General features: G+C 36.2%; 1 protein-coding gene across 3 annotated transcripts in view; it reads right to left on the bottom strand.

Annotated features, from left to right (window-relative positions):
- Window positions 1-15650, bottom strand: part of MAGI2 (membrane associated guanylate kinase, WW and PDZ domain containing 2) — a 1408091-nt gene that overhangs the window by 833583 nt on the left and 558858 nt on the right. The window lies entirely within an intron of this gene.

Below are 15650 nucleotides of genomic sequence, written 5' to 3'. Positions count from 1 at the left end.
TGACCCTGATTAATATGTAGCTTGTAGATAAACAGCATGTTTGCATACAATCCTAAGAACTAGCTTCAGAAGATACAGATTCCAGCTTTTTGACATTCCAGCTTGGGAAGATTTGCTGATCTTCAACCAGGTATCTGAACAGACTGTGTTGACTTGCACACAGTCCCCTTAGTGGAGAACTCTCATTCCCACCCCTTGATCTCTCCATTCTGTTTCCCCTCTCCCTCCTTACAAAAACCTCTGCCTCTACCGAGAAGGGAGATGGGCTTTGGGAAGAAAGCCCTCCATCTTCTCAGGAAGCCAGCACTTGAATAAACCTCTTTTATTCACCAGCACCTTTCTCATGAGTTTGGCTTTCATTGCAGAAGGCAGCTGGACCTGCTTTTGGTTACAATTTTCTATTATACTTAATATCACATTGTGTGATTTCCATCTCATTAAATATTCTTTGAAAATATTAACCAATCATTTTATATACTATAATTAAGAACACTGTATGAATTTATCAATTTATTACTTATTAATTTAATATTTTACTCTTCTCATTGGTGCTTTTCTAATCTTTTTAAAATTATAAAATCCATAAGCATAAGAAATAGTTTAATACATAGCAATCTAATGTTATCATTGCATTTTATCTTTTTTATTGAATTTATTGGGGTGACACTGGTTAAAAAATTATATAGGATTTAGGTGCACAGTTCCGCAACACATCATCAGTGTTATGCATTTACCACCTTATGTCAAGTCTCCGTCTATCACTATTTATCTCCACTTACCCTTCTCTACCTGACCCACTCTCCTTCCCCATCAGTCACCATGGTGTTATCCATGAATTTTTCTTTATTTGCTCTATTCCGCCACTCTTGCCCACCCCTAATATCTTTCAATTTGCTCTTTATCTATGAATCTGTCTCTATTTTGTGTGGTTAGTTCATTTTTTTTCATTTGATTCCATATATGAGTGAAATGATACAGTATCTGTCTTTCTCTGACTGGCTTATTTCACTCAGCAAAGCATTCTCTAGGTCCATCTGTGCTGTTACAAAAGGTAAGATTTCCTTCTTTTATACAGCTGGGTAGTATTCCATTGTGTAAATGTACCACAGCTCTTATATCCACTCATCTACTGATAGGCATTTGGGCTGCTTCCAAGTCTTGGTTATTGTCAATAACACTGTAATGAAGATGCTGTTATTGGAAAGATGCAGGTTATTGGAAAGAATATATTCTTTCCAATGTGTTTTTGGTTTCTTCAGGTAACTTCCCAGAGGTGGAACCATTGAGTCATAAAGCAGTTCTATTTTTAATTTTTTGAGGACACCCCATACAGTTTTCCACAGTGGCTGCACCAATCTGCACTCCCATAAATGGGGGTTCCCTTTTCTCCACATCCTCACAACACTTTAATGCTGTCTCGAATGACTGTTTCTTTGGGTGGTTCTTTAATTGCCATTTAAGAAATGAAGACTTTGAGGTAATTTTACTCCCTTATACTTGGTTTATTGATTATTTTTGTTATGGTGAAATGCTGACCATAGCTACATAAAAAGAAAGCAATGATCTATACATAAGGTGTTAGAAAGAACTGAAAAGAATCTATACACAAACATACAATCATGCACTGCTCTAATTTTGAATTATTTTCTGTCTTTGCAGACAAAACAGATTGTTAATCAGTTTTCAGGTGCCTATTCACGCATCTGTAAAGAGTGACTAATGGAGCTATTGCTTCCTTAAGTAAATGACAAGTTCATTATACCCTCGATAACTGTATATTCAAAGATAATTTGGTCAGTTCTCAATTTGAAACTAGTGTATAAGAATAATCCATCTATTCACTTCTAGGTATATGCCCAAGAGAAGAGAAAAACATATATCCACATAAAACATGTATGTGAATGCTTAAGCAGTATTATTCATAGTAGCCCAAAAGGTGGAAACAACTCAAATATCTATCAACTGATGAATGTATAAATAAAATGAGATATGTTAATACAATGGAATATAATTCACCTAAAAGAGAATAAAGTACTGATAATGTGCCTGTCACTACATTGAAAATATTACATGAAAGGAACTAAATGAAAGAAGCATTCACAAAAAGCCATATATTGTATGAATCCATTTTCATTCATAGGTCTAGAATAGGCAAATCCATGGATGAAGAAAGGATATTTGTGGCCCTGACTGGTGTGGCTCAGTGGATTAAGTGCTGGCCTGTGAACCAAAGGGTCACCGGTTTGATTCTCAGTCAGGGCACATGCCTGGGTTGCAGGCTGGGTCCCCACGTGGGGGGCATGCTAGAGGCATCTATACATTGATGTTTCTCTCCCTCTCTTTCTCCTTCCCTTCCCCTCTCTCTCTCTCAAAAAAAAAATCTTAGAAAAAAAAAAGGATATTTGTGGTTTCCAGGAGAGAGGAGAGGATAGAATAAAGAGTTACTGAGAGTTACCATTAATTGGTTTCTGGGTTTATTTGGATGGTGATTATAATGCTCTGCAATTGAAAACTGTGATGGTGCCCAACACTGTAAATGTAGTAAAACCCACTGAATCTCATACTTTAAGGAGTGGATTCATAGTGTATGGATTATATTTCAATACAAATAAGTTTAAAAAGAGCAATCCATTTATAATCCATTTTGCAATAGACTACATAGATGTGATATCTTTAAACAAAGTAGGAAAAATATAATACCATCTCTAAGATAGGAGGAAACTCTAGTTGATAAAAACATTGGAAACCTATCTTTCAGTTAAGAAAGAAAAAGTTTCAAAAATTCTCTGATTTTTAGTTTCCACTTAAAGTAAGGAGATTTGTAGAATATCTAAGATGCTTACCTGTAAATATGTCCACCTGCAAGGAGCAATTATTTCCCTGGAACCTCGGGGTTTTAATCATAAACTAAAGTTTAACAAGGCTATTTCAGTAGTGTAAGTTTTCATTTCCTAAGAGATTCCTATCAACACTGTCTTTGGGGAAATGAAATGATCATTGTCCTTCAAACACAATAAGAGAACAGTAGTCTAATGTTTACTTTTACAAGTCTAATTCCTGAATCATCTGTTAAAATTACTCTGATTACTTTGGATTAGGATCTGAACCTTTCTCTCTTGCCAAGATTTTCCCCCATTTTAGAGAAAGACAGTAGTAGTTCTATCATTGTAATTGTTAGGTCGGAGTTGCTCAAGAAACCAGAGGGATGCAGTGAGCTAAGGAGAGCAGGGTTTATTAGCGGGGAATAAGAGGGAAAGTGGAGCCAACTGAGGGAGGTTAAGAGGAAAGTGGGACCAACCAAGGGAGGTTGGGGAGACAACCAAGGAAGGTTAAGACTCATGGGGCAAAGTGGAGCCAACCAAGGGAGGCTGGGACTCGCTTGGTTGTTCTTACTTAGATTTTAAACTTAAAAATCTGCAGTTAGGGTGTCAGAGTCTGATTGGTTAGAGCTGGCTGCTGGGTGAAAGCTGCATCCTGTTATGCTGGATAAGCAGACCCCAGACCCTGCAGGCAGCTTCCCAAGGTGCCATTTTCTTGCCTGGTGATTTTCATTCCTCCTAGGCCTGCCTAGATCTAATAGTAAAAAGTTGTGAGAGAGAGGAGGTCAGCTCTAAACATGTCCCACAGAAATTAATACCCCTCTCAGCCTAGGCTTTCGGAGGATGTAAAGTTATTTCAGTTTTTAAATCATTCTAATGTATTTTTGACCAATCCACCAAGGATTTAAATAATGTGAGAGAAAAGGTAACAATATAACTTCTAAAGGATGCAAAATAAAACAGAAGGCCTATTCTTGTCATCTTATCCATATGGGAAATCATTGTGTGTATCTAGAGAAAAATATCATACTAATGTAAAATGTCAAAAAGAATGGATATCAAAATCTTTGATGAACCTGTGGTTAAACACAGATTGTGAATATCTTTCCCAGAGTCTATAGCTGACATAGTCTTGGTTTTAACTTCTCGCATTTCAATGGGTACTCTATCCATATATGAAAAGACTACTGTGGTAGAGTATTTTAGCTGAAATTTAAGAATGGATTAGATTAGAGGAGACATTGATTTCATATTAAGATGCATGGAAAGGTAATGTGACAAATGATACACAGAAAGAGATTATGGAAAAACGATAAAACTTCCCTGAGGTATTTCAGTGAGTCAAATTCCAGTTAAAGTCCTCAGTGTAATGAGCAATATAAAATCTCACTGGTTTGTTAACAACAAATCTTATGTAACATTCAGTACCTTTTAGGTTTAAGAAGTACTGGAAAACAATAATCTTTAATACAATATGTGATTTTGACAAGTTATCACTATGAATTTACATTCACAACACTATGCCCAACTGAACATGGAAGATAATGTCAATCAGACCCCAAAAAGGAAAAAAGTTTAGACAAAGAACAAGTACTCCATTAACATATAATCTGAAAAAAATGGAGGTAAACTGTGAAAAAATACTACTTTTTAAAAATAGATAAAGTTTAGTTCTACTTCCACCTCATTTCTTAGGTTTAATACATTGAAATTCGCAATACACTGTTTGTATGTTCTAATCACGTCAGACGTGTGGGTGTCCAGCAAGTCTTTAGGAGAAATATAGAATGCAAACAGTGTGGTTGTCTTCATACTCACAGTTGACTGAATTTGCAGGCTTCCAATTTATCAGCCTTTAATTGTAACATAAAGTTTATTACTCTAGGGATGGTTTATCTTGTGAAGATAATATTGATGTCACCAAGAGAACATGGTAAAAAGCACTTGACCAATTACTAGCTCCAAGACAGTCTTTTTTGGCAGTGATAATTTTCTAAAATTCATTCAGCTTATTTATAATATTACCACAGTATATTAAGCTGCTGCCTGGAACTAATGATAACTGTGCAAAAATAAATCACATATTTAAACATAATTTACAATATGTCTCTCAACATTTTTCTCTAGACCCAAAACACTTAACTGGTAGGGAATAATTTCTGTCAGGAATAGTGGCTCAGAAAAGCAAAGAAACTCATTAGGATGAGGTGTAGCTCTGCTGAAGTGCCTATATTAAAGGTGTTATCTTTTTGGGGGGGGGGGCGGTAAAGAGGAAGAGAAGAGGAGTTTGGAAAATTGGAAAAAGCTCCCCAGCTGAGCCTTATAGGGGCAACCTCAACCACCACCCCAATTTCTCAAGAGTCCTCCTTTAGAAACTTTTGTTGAAATACCTCTTCTGTTATTTTTTTTTTACTTATTAAATTATATTTTATTTATTGTGCTGTTACAATTGCCTCAATTTACCCCTTTTTTCTCCTTCCACCCAGCATTCCCTACTCCCTCGGGCAATTCCACACCTTTGTTCCTGTCCATGTGTCATATGGAAGTTCTTTGGCTACTGCATTTCCTATATTGCACTTTACATCCCAATGGCTATTCTGTAACTACATATTGTACTTCTTAATCCCTTCACCTCTTCAGTCTTTTCCCTAAACCTGCCTCCCATCTGGCAACCATCAAAATGCTCTCTGTATCCATGATTCTATCTCTGTTCCTCTTGTTTTAGTTTATTTTTTTTAGATTCAATTGTTCATTTGTATTTGTTGCCATTTTATTGTTCATAGTTTTGATCTTCATTTTCTTAAATAAGTCCCATTAACATTTCATATAATAATGGTTTGGTGATTATGAACTCTTTTAGTTTTTTTTTTTCTTCTCTGGGAAGCTCTTTATCTGCCCTTCAATTGTAAATGATATCTTTGTTGGGTAGAGCAGACTTGGTTGTAGGTACCCCCTTTTCATGACTTTGAATATTTCTTGTCAATCCTTCTAACTTGCAAAGTTTCTTTTGAGAAACTATCTGACAGTATTATGGGAATTCCTCTTCAGGTAACTAACTTCTTCTCTCTTGCTGCTTTTAAGATTCTCTCTTTATCTTTCAACTTTAGCATCTTTATTATGATGTGTCTTTGTGTGGACCTCTTTGTGTCCATCTTGTTTTGGGCTTTCTATGTTTTCAGGACTTGTACGTCTATTTCCTTCACCAAATTAAGAAAGTTAGTTAGGTTTCCAATTTCTTGCTCTTTCTCTTTTACTTCTGGCAGCCCTATGATATAAATGTTGGAATGCCTGAAGTTGTCCAGAGGCTCCTTACACTATATTCATTTTTTTTGCATTCTTTTTTCCTCTTATTGTTTTTTCTTCCCTATGTATCAAATCACTGATTTGATTTTCATGTTCATCCAGTCTACTGTTGATTACCTGTAAATTGTTCTTTATTTCAATTAGTGTATCCTTCATTTCTGACTGGATTTTTTAGGCTGTTGAGGTCCTCACTAAAATCCTTGAGCATCCTTATTACCAGTGATTAGAACTTTGCATCTGATAGGTTGCTTATCTTCATTTCTTTTAGTTTATTTTCTGGAGTTTTGACCTGTTCTTTCATTTGGGCCATGTTTCTTTGTCTTCTCATTTTGACAGCTTCCCTGTGTTATTTCTATGTATTATGTAGAAGTGCTATGACTCCCTGTCTTGGTAGCATGGCCTGAAGTAATAGGTTTCCTGTAGGGTCCATTGGCACAGCCTTCCCTATCACTCAAACTGGTTTCAAGATGCACTTTATATCCTTCTTGTGTACTTGAGCCTTGATTGCTGTTGGCAGGTCAATGGGAGGGATTTAACTAGGCCAATCAACTGTAAAGACTGACTGTGATCAATGACCACCAACCTCTGCCCTCTGTGTAGGATCAGCTGTGCAGTGGCAGGGTGGTGGTGCTCCAATGTGGTCTCCACTTGGTGCACAGGCTCTGGGGTTTCCCAGTGGTGCTGGCTAAGGTCAGCCCCCACCTATGTTCTGCCACCTTGCATGAGCTATAAAGCAGTTTGAGATGGCTGCTACTTGTGCTGGGCTTGGAGGTTCTCAGGTGAAGCCAAGCTGTGAACTTAGGCTGGCTGCTGCTAGTGCTGGGCCTGGGGCCACTTAGTAAGATGTATAGGTGCTGGGGGCTCACTGAGGTCAGCTATTGCTTGTTTGAGAGGATTTAGGAAGATGTAAAGCATGGGCAAAGGCAAGCCACTCATATGGAAAAGCTAATGTTAACTGCTGGGTGGGCTTGTCATTTGGGTAGGGAGTAACCCCAGGGAATCACCAGGGTGGGGTAATGTGAGGCCAGCTTGATGAAGTTTCAGATATGGTATCACCTATGGTCTCTGTGGCTCTGTTGGGGGAAGGTTCAGAAAAGCAACAATGGTCTCTGTTCACTGTTCTGTCTGGGAGGAAGCTGTCCCTGCTCTTGCTCTTGCTCTTCCTCTTATGCCAGACAATTCAGTCCCTCCTCATATGCCACTGGTGCCTTTCAAGCTGCTACCCTGGTACTGGAGTACCAGAAGGAGTGAGTCTGAGTCAGTCTGTGTGCAGAGTCTTTAAGAGGAACTGCTTGGAAATCCAGCAGCTTCCTCCACTGACTCAATACCTGCTGTTTTTTTAATAGCCAGAAGTTGTGGGGACTTATCTTCCTGGCACTAGAATCCCCAGCTGGGGGTTACTGGTATTGGACTAGGTTTCCTTGCTCCTGAGATATCCCTCCTGAATTTTATACACCATACGGGGATGTGGGACCAGACCATTCCCCGTATCTGCAATTCTGTGTCTCCGCCCCTCTTACTAGCCTGGATGGATGTGGTTTCTTTAATTCTGTAGTTGTAGGACTTCCATTCAGCTCAATTTCTGATGGTCTTGAGTGATGGTTGTTCTATAGTTTAGCTGTAATTTTGATGTGGCTGTGTAAGGAAATGAGCTGTGTTTACTTATGCATTCATATTATACTCCTGTTATTGATGGTTAATATTATTATAGATGAGAGATTACAGGTAGATTAAAAATTTTAAACAAAGCCCCAAAATATATACAAACAATGGTGACTTTTTAACAATTGTCTCTGCTTTACAGAATTAAATAATATGAAAATGTAATCTGCCACTTAAAGACTTAATATGGGTCATTTATTAATTGAGTGGTTACCATATGGTAGATAATATTCTAGATGTCTTAGAGATACAGATATGACTCAATCATGAACTCTCCTTTTGTGAAGATTATAGTCTAAGATGAAAGCTTATAAATGCACAGTAAATGACTACTATGTATGTTAGCTAACATAGCTAGTTTTCAGAGCAGTACTAGTAAAACAAAAATTCAAAAAAGGAAAAATTTTAACAGAGAAAAATTTAGGGGGGTGGACCTTAATTCATATTTTTCAAAATTATCTTATAGTTTTTAGCCTTTGTCAAAATCTGCTAGTGAACTGACCTCATATTAAGAAAAAGTATGCTAAATAAACCACTGATAAATCCAAGTAATGCCAACTTTTTAAGAATGATCCTGAGGTATGAACATAAAGTTTTCTCTTCTTTTGCCTGAGTTAGAGGATCTTTACTGGGGATAAACATAAAACATTAAATACCTGTGATGTAAATTTGCCCACAGAAGTGTTACTCCCTCAGAAAGGCCTTTCCTGACCACCCTGACTAAAATAGCACCCTATGTTATTCTATGTTAGCATCCTAAGTTCTTCTCACTTTTCCTTAGCATACAGGCATCTTTAAAAAAATAGTTATTTGTTTGCTTACTGTCTTCCCTCAAGGGAATCTAAGCTCTTTGAGGGTAGAGGACTTTGTCTTGTTTGCTATTGTCTCACCAGTATGTGGTGAAAGCATCAATTACTAAATTACTGAATTTGCTAACTCACCATAAAATGAGCATAAATTCCAGGATTTCAAAGCAACAAGCACTATACATATCTAGTGTTCCTTCTTTAACTCTGTCTAGTTTATATCTTTGCTTGGCTAAGAGGTATACCAAATTTAATATGTCAAGAACAGATGGTTTATTTTTTTCTTTCTTATCCTAAAAATGGATTTTTGTTGTCTTTGGTCCACAGTTGGTATATTATCTCTTGGTCCTGGGATTCCTAGGTGGGACTGTTCCCAAGGAGGCCTTTCGGTAGGATCTCTCTCCAGTACTTGGCAGGGGAAGAGGGGACAAGTATAGAAAGGGGTGTCTGAATTTGCCTCAATCACTCAGAACTCCATTGTCCTACCTGGGCCTCAGTTTCCTCATTGGGCTCCTTGGAGGGTCCTGTGACAATCCAGTACTTCAGGATGCCTAAAACACCTGGGGACTGTGGCCTAGCTCTCTCCCAGGGGACTTCCTTCAAGTATCCCCACCCTCATTTTCAAAAACAAAACAAAACAAAAACAAAAACAAAATAACCTCACAACCTTTGTTTTGTTAAAACTACCTGGAACTTTCGTGGGTACAAAAACCACAAACTGATCAGCAAAGTTAAGGGAAAAGGGGCAGAAGCAACCAGAAGTCAGCTAGGGCCAGTTTCCCTCCCTGTACAGAATTTCTTCTTTTCCTCACAGGAAGAAAGCCTTGTCCCAAAGCCTGCTGGGAAATATGCTACCTGGATGTGCCCTTGCAGAGACCCCTCACCCTACATACATCTGGATCTGGCCTTCACAGACCCTCTGCTGGAAGCACTTGAACACACAGAAAAACAAGATGAAACACGGAAACACCTGAAATCCCAGATAGGGCAAAATTGTGGGGAGATACCCCACAAAAGGGGTATCGTTAGCCTGCCTCCTTCTGGTAGTAGCTGAGGAACGGTACTCCAGGGCTTTCCCTGGACTTGGTCTATCTCAGAAGCTTTAATATGCCACTCTGGGCTATTTTTCCCCCCTAGTGTTCTCCATTTTGCTTAATGTTATAACTATCTATCTAGTTTTTCAAGCTCCAAAACATTCTTGATTCTTCTTGTTATTTTATCCTTCATTTGTCCAGCCCTATCACATATCTATTTTTGTCCATCTTCAGTGCTCTAACCTTAAACTAGCTTCATTTCTTCATTTTTTATTTTGCCCTACCTCCATCAATTCCTTCCTCTGATCCTTTTACTACACACCAACTGAATATATCTTTCAAAGACATAAATTAGATCAGGATGGTCCTTTAAAACATAACAAGGGGTTCCCTTTGCACTGAGAATGCAACCCAAACTTATATAAACAAACAAACAAAAATTCATGATCTATTCCTACTGACTTCTTTGAACTCTTGTTTTAGACCTCTGTCTCCTTGTGCTCTAAAATCCAACAATACTGTTTTTCTTCTCTATTTGTTCAACCACAAGCTTAGTCTTACTTCAGGGCTTTTCCCCTGGTTTCAAGTCTGTTGTTCCTCATCTGCACTATTTTTCAACACTAAAGTCTCAGCTAAAATATCTCTTCTTCAAAGGTCTTCCCCACCACCCTGTGTAATGTTGTTATACCCTACCACTAGCCCTGTTTATTCTCTTCTTATTCCTTATAACCATCTGGAATTACTTTATATGTTTGTTTATTTATTTACATTCAAGTGTAAACTCCACAAGAACAAGAACTCATCTCTTACAAATGGTGCTATGTTTGACAAACAGTAGATACTCACTAAATATTTATTGAATTGATTATAAAATGATCAATTAATCATCAGTGACATGGCCAGAAATCACTACCTTTTACACACATTTTAAATTTATTTAATACTTAGGAATCTTCAAAACTATTCTAATTTAGTTTTATTGATATTTATTGTGTACTTCCTACATGAAAGAGACATGATCTGAATATACAAAGATGAATAGAACATGGACTCAGTTTTTTAGAGGCTTGTTGGTTAGCTGGAGAAATATCAAAATAAATAATTGTAAAACTTAATGATAATTGCAACAATAGAAGTGCTCATAGGATAGAAAAGTGGTAGAGAAGACAGAATGAGCACTATCTGGGATGTGGGATAGTAAGAAAAAATATCTCAACTTGGAGTTAGAAATATAAAATCTAAGAATTTGCAAATGTATAGGTAAACCCAGATGCGGTTCTGGCATAGCAAATGTCACGAGGAAGTAAACATATTAAAGCTGCAGAAGCAACAGAAGTTCCTTTTGGATTTAGACTGTAAAGTGTAGGAAGTAGGGAAAGAACTGATTAGAATGGAAAGCAGGTATAGACCCCTGAGAAATGTATTACATACTAAGGAATTTAAATGCCATTGTGCAAGAGACAAGAAACAAGTGATTTACTTAAAATATTCTCAAATAACTAGTCCTATCAATCGTGAAATCAAAAAGAAACTCTCTAAAGGTTGAATTTCTGATACTTAAGATGAATGTATTACTTTACAATGACTTATGAGTTATGGTAGCGGTGTGTAGACATGGTACTCTTATTGTTTCTTTAATCTTTGTCCATGGTAAGGTATACAATTCTCCTTAACTAAATTCTTTTGTTATGAAAATACAATATTTTATGTTGACTTATACTTGAACTACAAGAAACTGTGTGGATTATTCAATTTTATTCATGTTTAGTGTCTGATTTATAGTAGATATCAAACAAATAGTTGGCTAAATCATGATCAATAATAAAATTTATTTGCCTACTATGGTTTACAACCTGTAAAAGAAATTATTATTTTGTCATAGATCCACTAAAATTCCAGATGAGATGGTAGTATTAATTCAAGTGCTAGATGAATAAAGCCACTAACATTGCTTAATTGTTTTCTATTTGACATTTTATAGATGATAAAGTAGAGGCTTAGGGAATGAAATAACTTGCCCAAGACAGCATAGGTGGTAATGGGCAGAACATAAAAATCAAATGGAAAGTTCAAGAACCCTTGTATTTTCACTACCACTGTAATGTAATGTCTCTCTGTATCTGAAGAAGGGTGTAAAATCCCAATTAGGTATAACAGATACACTTCAGTAAAAAGATTTTTGATGATGATAGCATGATTGCCATTAAAGGGGAATACACAGTTTCACATCTGACTTTCTCTAAGGGTTTTTGCTACATCTAGCAGTTATCATCTAGCTAACTCTGTTGTGTTAAGAAAGGAACTATTTCCTATCCTTTTGGTGATAAACATTTTCAATTATAAATTCATCTTTCATCATGGCCTAGATGTTCTCATTCTTATTTCCTCATAATTTTGAGGTTTTTCTTTTTTTTCTGGATAATCATGTAATATCATCAGACTCACTCTCTACCCTTCTACTCAAGAACTATGTACTGCAAATTATATCCCAAAAGCTGTGCTTTCTTTGAGAGACTTCACAGCTCCCTTTTACCTGAGGAAAGCCAGTCTATGTTGTCATTTGTCATATCTCTGAAATACAATCTAGGACATTGACTTCATGTAATATTTTTAATTGCTCATTGCCAAACAATGAAATTTCAAGACAATGGAAACAACTAGATTTCAAGACAATAAAAACAAATATACAGGATAAGTTGAACTTTAATTAATTTCTATTAAGTGAGATATTTTTTAGAGAAAAATATCCATGCTGCTTTATTTTTAAACACAGAATGAATATACATGTGTTTATTTTTAAAGACAGAATAAACATGGCTGGAAATCTTTTTTTTTTAATTGCCTCTTAGGACACAGCAATGTTATTGCTTAATATAAAATTTAAAAATTGTCATTTAATGTTTACTATATCACCTCCCTTATGGTTGCTGCTAAGTGCTCAAACAAAATAGCTTTATAATCTATTATTTTGTCTTGCAGAAGGCCAAAGGAAAAAAAAAGCAAAACTAGGAGTTATCATAATAAAGTAGTATGATTAGAATTTTTTTGCTTCCTTCACTTTTCTTATCATTAATCTATTTAACAAACAAATCTTAAACAACCATAAAGACCAAGATCTGTTCTTGCGGCTGAGGGTTTTAACACTAGCATAGTATAAATTATGTCACCTGTGCCCCCCTTTCTCCCAGGGATGCTGGGAGAAGTACAGTGTTCTCTGGGAATACAGAGGAAAAATAATACTTTCTGACTATGACATATGTAACATAAGTGTCGTTATTAAACATAGAAGAGAAACAAACAGGATAAAGCTACCACTCATTTAGGAAAAGACGGCATTCTCAATGCAATTGCAACTTCTTTTATGGTCTTCTACGGTTACCACCAAGTTTTGCTTCTACGTTCCTTTCCTTTTCTACATTGTATTAAGCTATTATGTATTTAACCTATGTATATTTGTAAACTATTACTGTTTAATTTTATCCATTTTTGAGCTTTATAAAAATGTGTTAAATGGTAGGAGGTCTTCTGATTTTTTCCCACTACATACAATGCCTGAGATTTGCCTAGACTGATTGCTATGGTTAGAGTCTATTCTTTTGTTTGTTTCTAGTCCTTTGCTTTTGCAAACAATGCAGCTATAAACATTCTAGTGCATGCCTACTGGTACAGATGTGTAAATTTCCCCATGGCCTGTAATCTGTGTATTTCACATGAAAATAAGAAAATGTATGACAGCTAGGGTGGGGGAATGTTAGAGAGTGGAGGGATTGAGCAAAAAGAAAAAAAAGCACTCAAACATGGACAACAGGGTGGTGATTGCTGAGTGGAGGGAGTATAAGGGGACTACATGGTAATGGAAAAAATACATAAAGATTAAATAAATAAAAAAGAAAATGTTATACAAATTGTGTGTACCAATTTACAGTCTCACTAGAAGTGTATGAATTCCAAATCTCTGCATCTTTACAAATATTTTATTCAATATATTGCCATACTTTAAAAATCTTGCTAATATAATTAAGGTAAAAAGTATATACTGTTGGAGTCTTGATTTTCTTTCCCTTTATGACTAATGAAATTGAGCATCTTTCATATACTTATTTTCCAGTGTGTTTCCTTTCACAAAGTGCCTATTTATTTATTTTGTCTATACTTAGTTTGGGTTATTTGGTTTTTACTTATTCTTTTGCAGGAGTTTTTAAAAATATGATTATTGATACCAATTTTTGTTCATCTATATGTATGGCAAATATCTTCTCCAGTTACCTAATAATGTTTGTTTTTTTCATGAATGATAAGTCTTAACATTTGATATATTTGATTTTGTTAATATATTCCTTTATGGTTACATTTCTTAATATTTTGTTTATGAAATGTTTTCATACATCAAAGTCATAAATATATCTACATATTCTTCTAAGAATTTAAAACATCTATCTTTCCTAAGAATTTGATTCACCTGGAATGGAAGTTGCCTATGGCATAAGGTGAAGGAAGAGATTTTTATTTTTTTCATATGCACAGTCACTTTCTTTAACACTATTTATCGAAGAGCCCATCCTTTCTACAATAACCTGCAAAGATACTTCTATCGAATATTACATTTCCCTACATGTGTAGTAAATTTGTTCAATTTGTGCTGTTGGAGATTGGAGTCTCTACATGATGGACCTTGCTCATGAAAGCCTTTAATGCAATTTTGGATGTGCAAAGAGCACTTAGCTATAAGTTGAGGAACAGCTAATGAGAAGAGAGTTCAAAGACTCTGCTCAAGAAATTAAAGGCATTCAGTGTTGAATACTGGCAATTTGAAACTATGGACTTGGATAGACAGCCAGTCTCAAGAAACTGGAGTGATATGGCCAAGAGAAGAGTCCTCTGGAGATGAGACTGAAGGATTTTAGAATAGTGATGTGTAATATTCAATTCAAAGTCACTGTTTGAACTATCTGTTCCATTTTTAGAGTCTTCAGGAATTGTCAGATACACACTAGCACCTTGGAATTTGGGTGGTTTCTGGTGAGAAACAAAGCAATACAAGGGAAAAGGACTGCCACTTTTTATGGGAAGATGGAGAGTATGTATCGATAATTCAGTAAAAGTCAGGATATTGGATTGAGAATTGATGAGGATAATATCTACTTCTTCCTTGGAGATAGTGGGGTAAGAAGGGGTGGCTAATATGGGAATTTTCCTCCTATTTATGCCCAGATTATTTTATTGAGTTGTTAAAGAAAATATATGTTGTTCACCACAATCTCAAACTTACCATTCCTACATGGAATGCTTTATCAGGTTTATGTTTTTTTTTCTTTTGCTTTGAACTTGAAGATTATGCCCCAAACTCCTTAGCACAGTACTCGGAACTGCATAAAATCTGGACTCTACCTCTTTCTGCCCTTCTCTTTTCTTAAGTAACACTGAAGTACTTTCAGTGTCTTAAATAGGCTGGGCACTTTCAGACCTCTTTCCTGTGATGATGTGGTTCCCTGTGCATGTTATGCATCGTATCGATGCCACGGTAAGAATGGAAAAATCAGCATAGTAAGAAGGTTACATCAGTCAGTGAAGGAACTGTGGCAGTTGCTGACTCCCACAGTCACCCCACCCTTGGCTGTGGACAGCAGCCACAGTGGAGGGCTCAGTTCGACTTTGGCACCGCTGACATCACAGTCTAAGATGGAAAACAAGCACATTGCCACATCAAGCATGAGCACAAACATGTCAGGTTTTAGAGTCATCTATGGAATCATGGTGAATGGAGGCATTTCAGGCAAGATAAACAAGTTTACTAGTAAGGGATCAAAAAAATCTAGTTGTGATATGATGACCTGTCTCTAGCTCTCTCTAATTCAGAGTTTGTACCAAAATAAAAAAAAATTATTCTGCAGCTAGAATATATCATTGGAAATTCATTCACAGTATTTTTAAAAAATATTTTATTTATTTATTTTTAGAGAAAGGGGAATGGGGATAGAAAGAGAGAGAGAAGTAGTGATTGGTTGCTTCTCCTACACAACCCTGAC

The sequence above is a fragment of the Phyllostomus discolor genome, chromosome 10 (genome assembly GCF_004126475.2).
Source record: "Phyllostomus discolor isolate MPI-MPIP mPhyDis1 chromosome 10, mPhyDis1.pri.v3, whole genome shotgun sequence".
NCBI lineage: Eukaryota > Metazoa > Chordata > Mammalia > Chiroptera > Phyllostomidae > Phyllostomus > Phyllostomus discolor.
The sequence above is the reverse complement of the archived record's forward strand: the minus strand, read 5'-3'. Positions and strand labels throughout refer to the sequence as shown.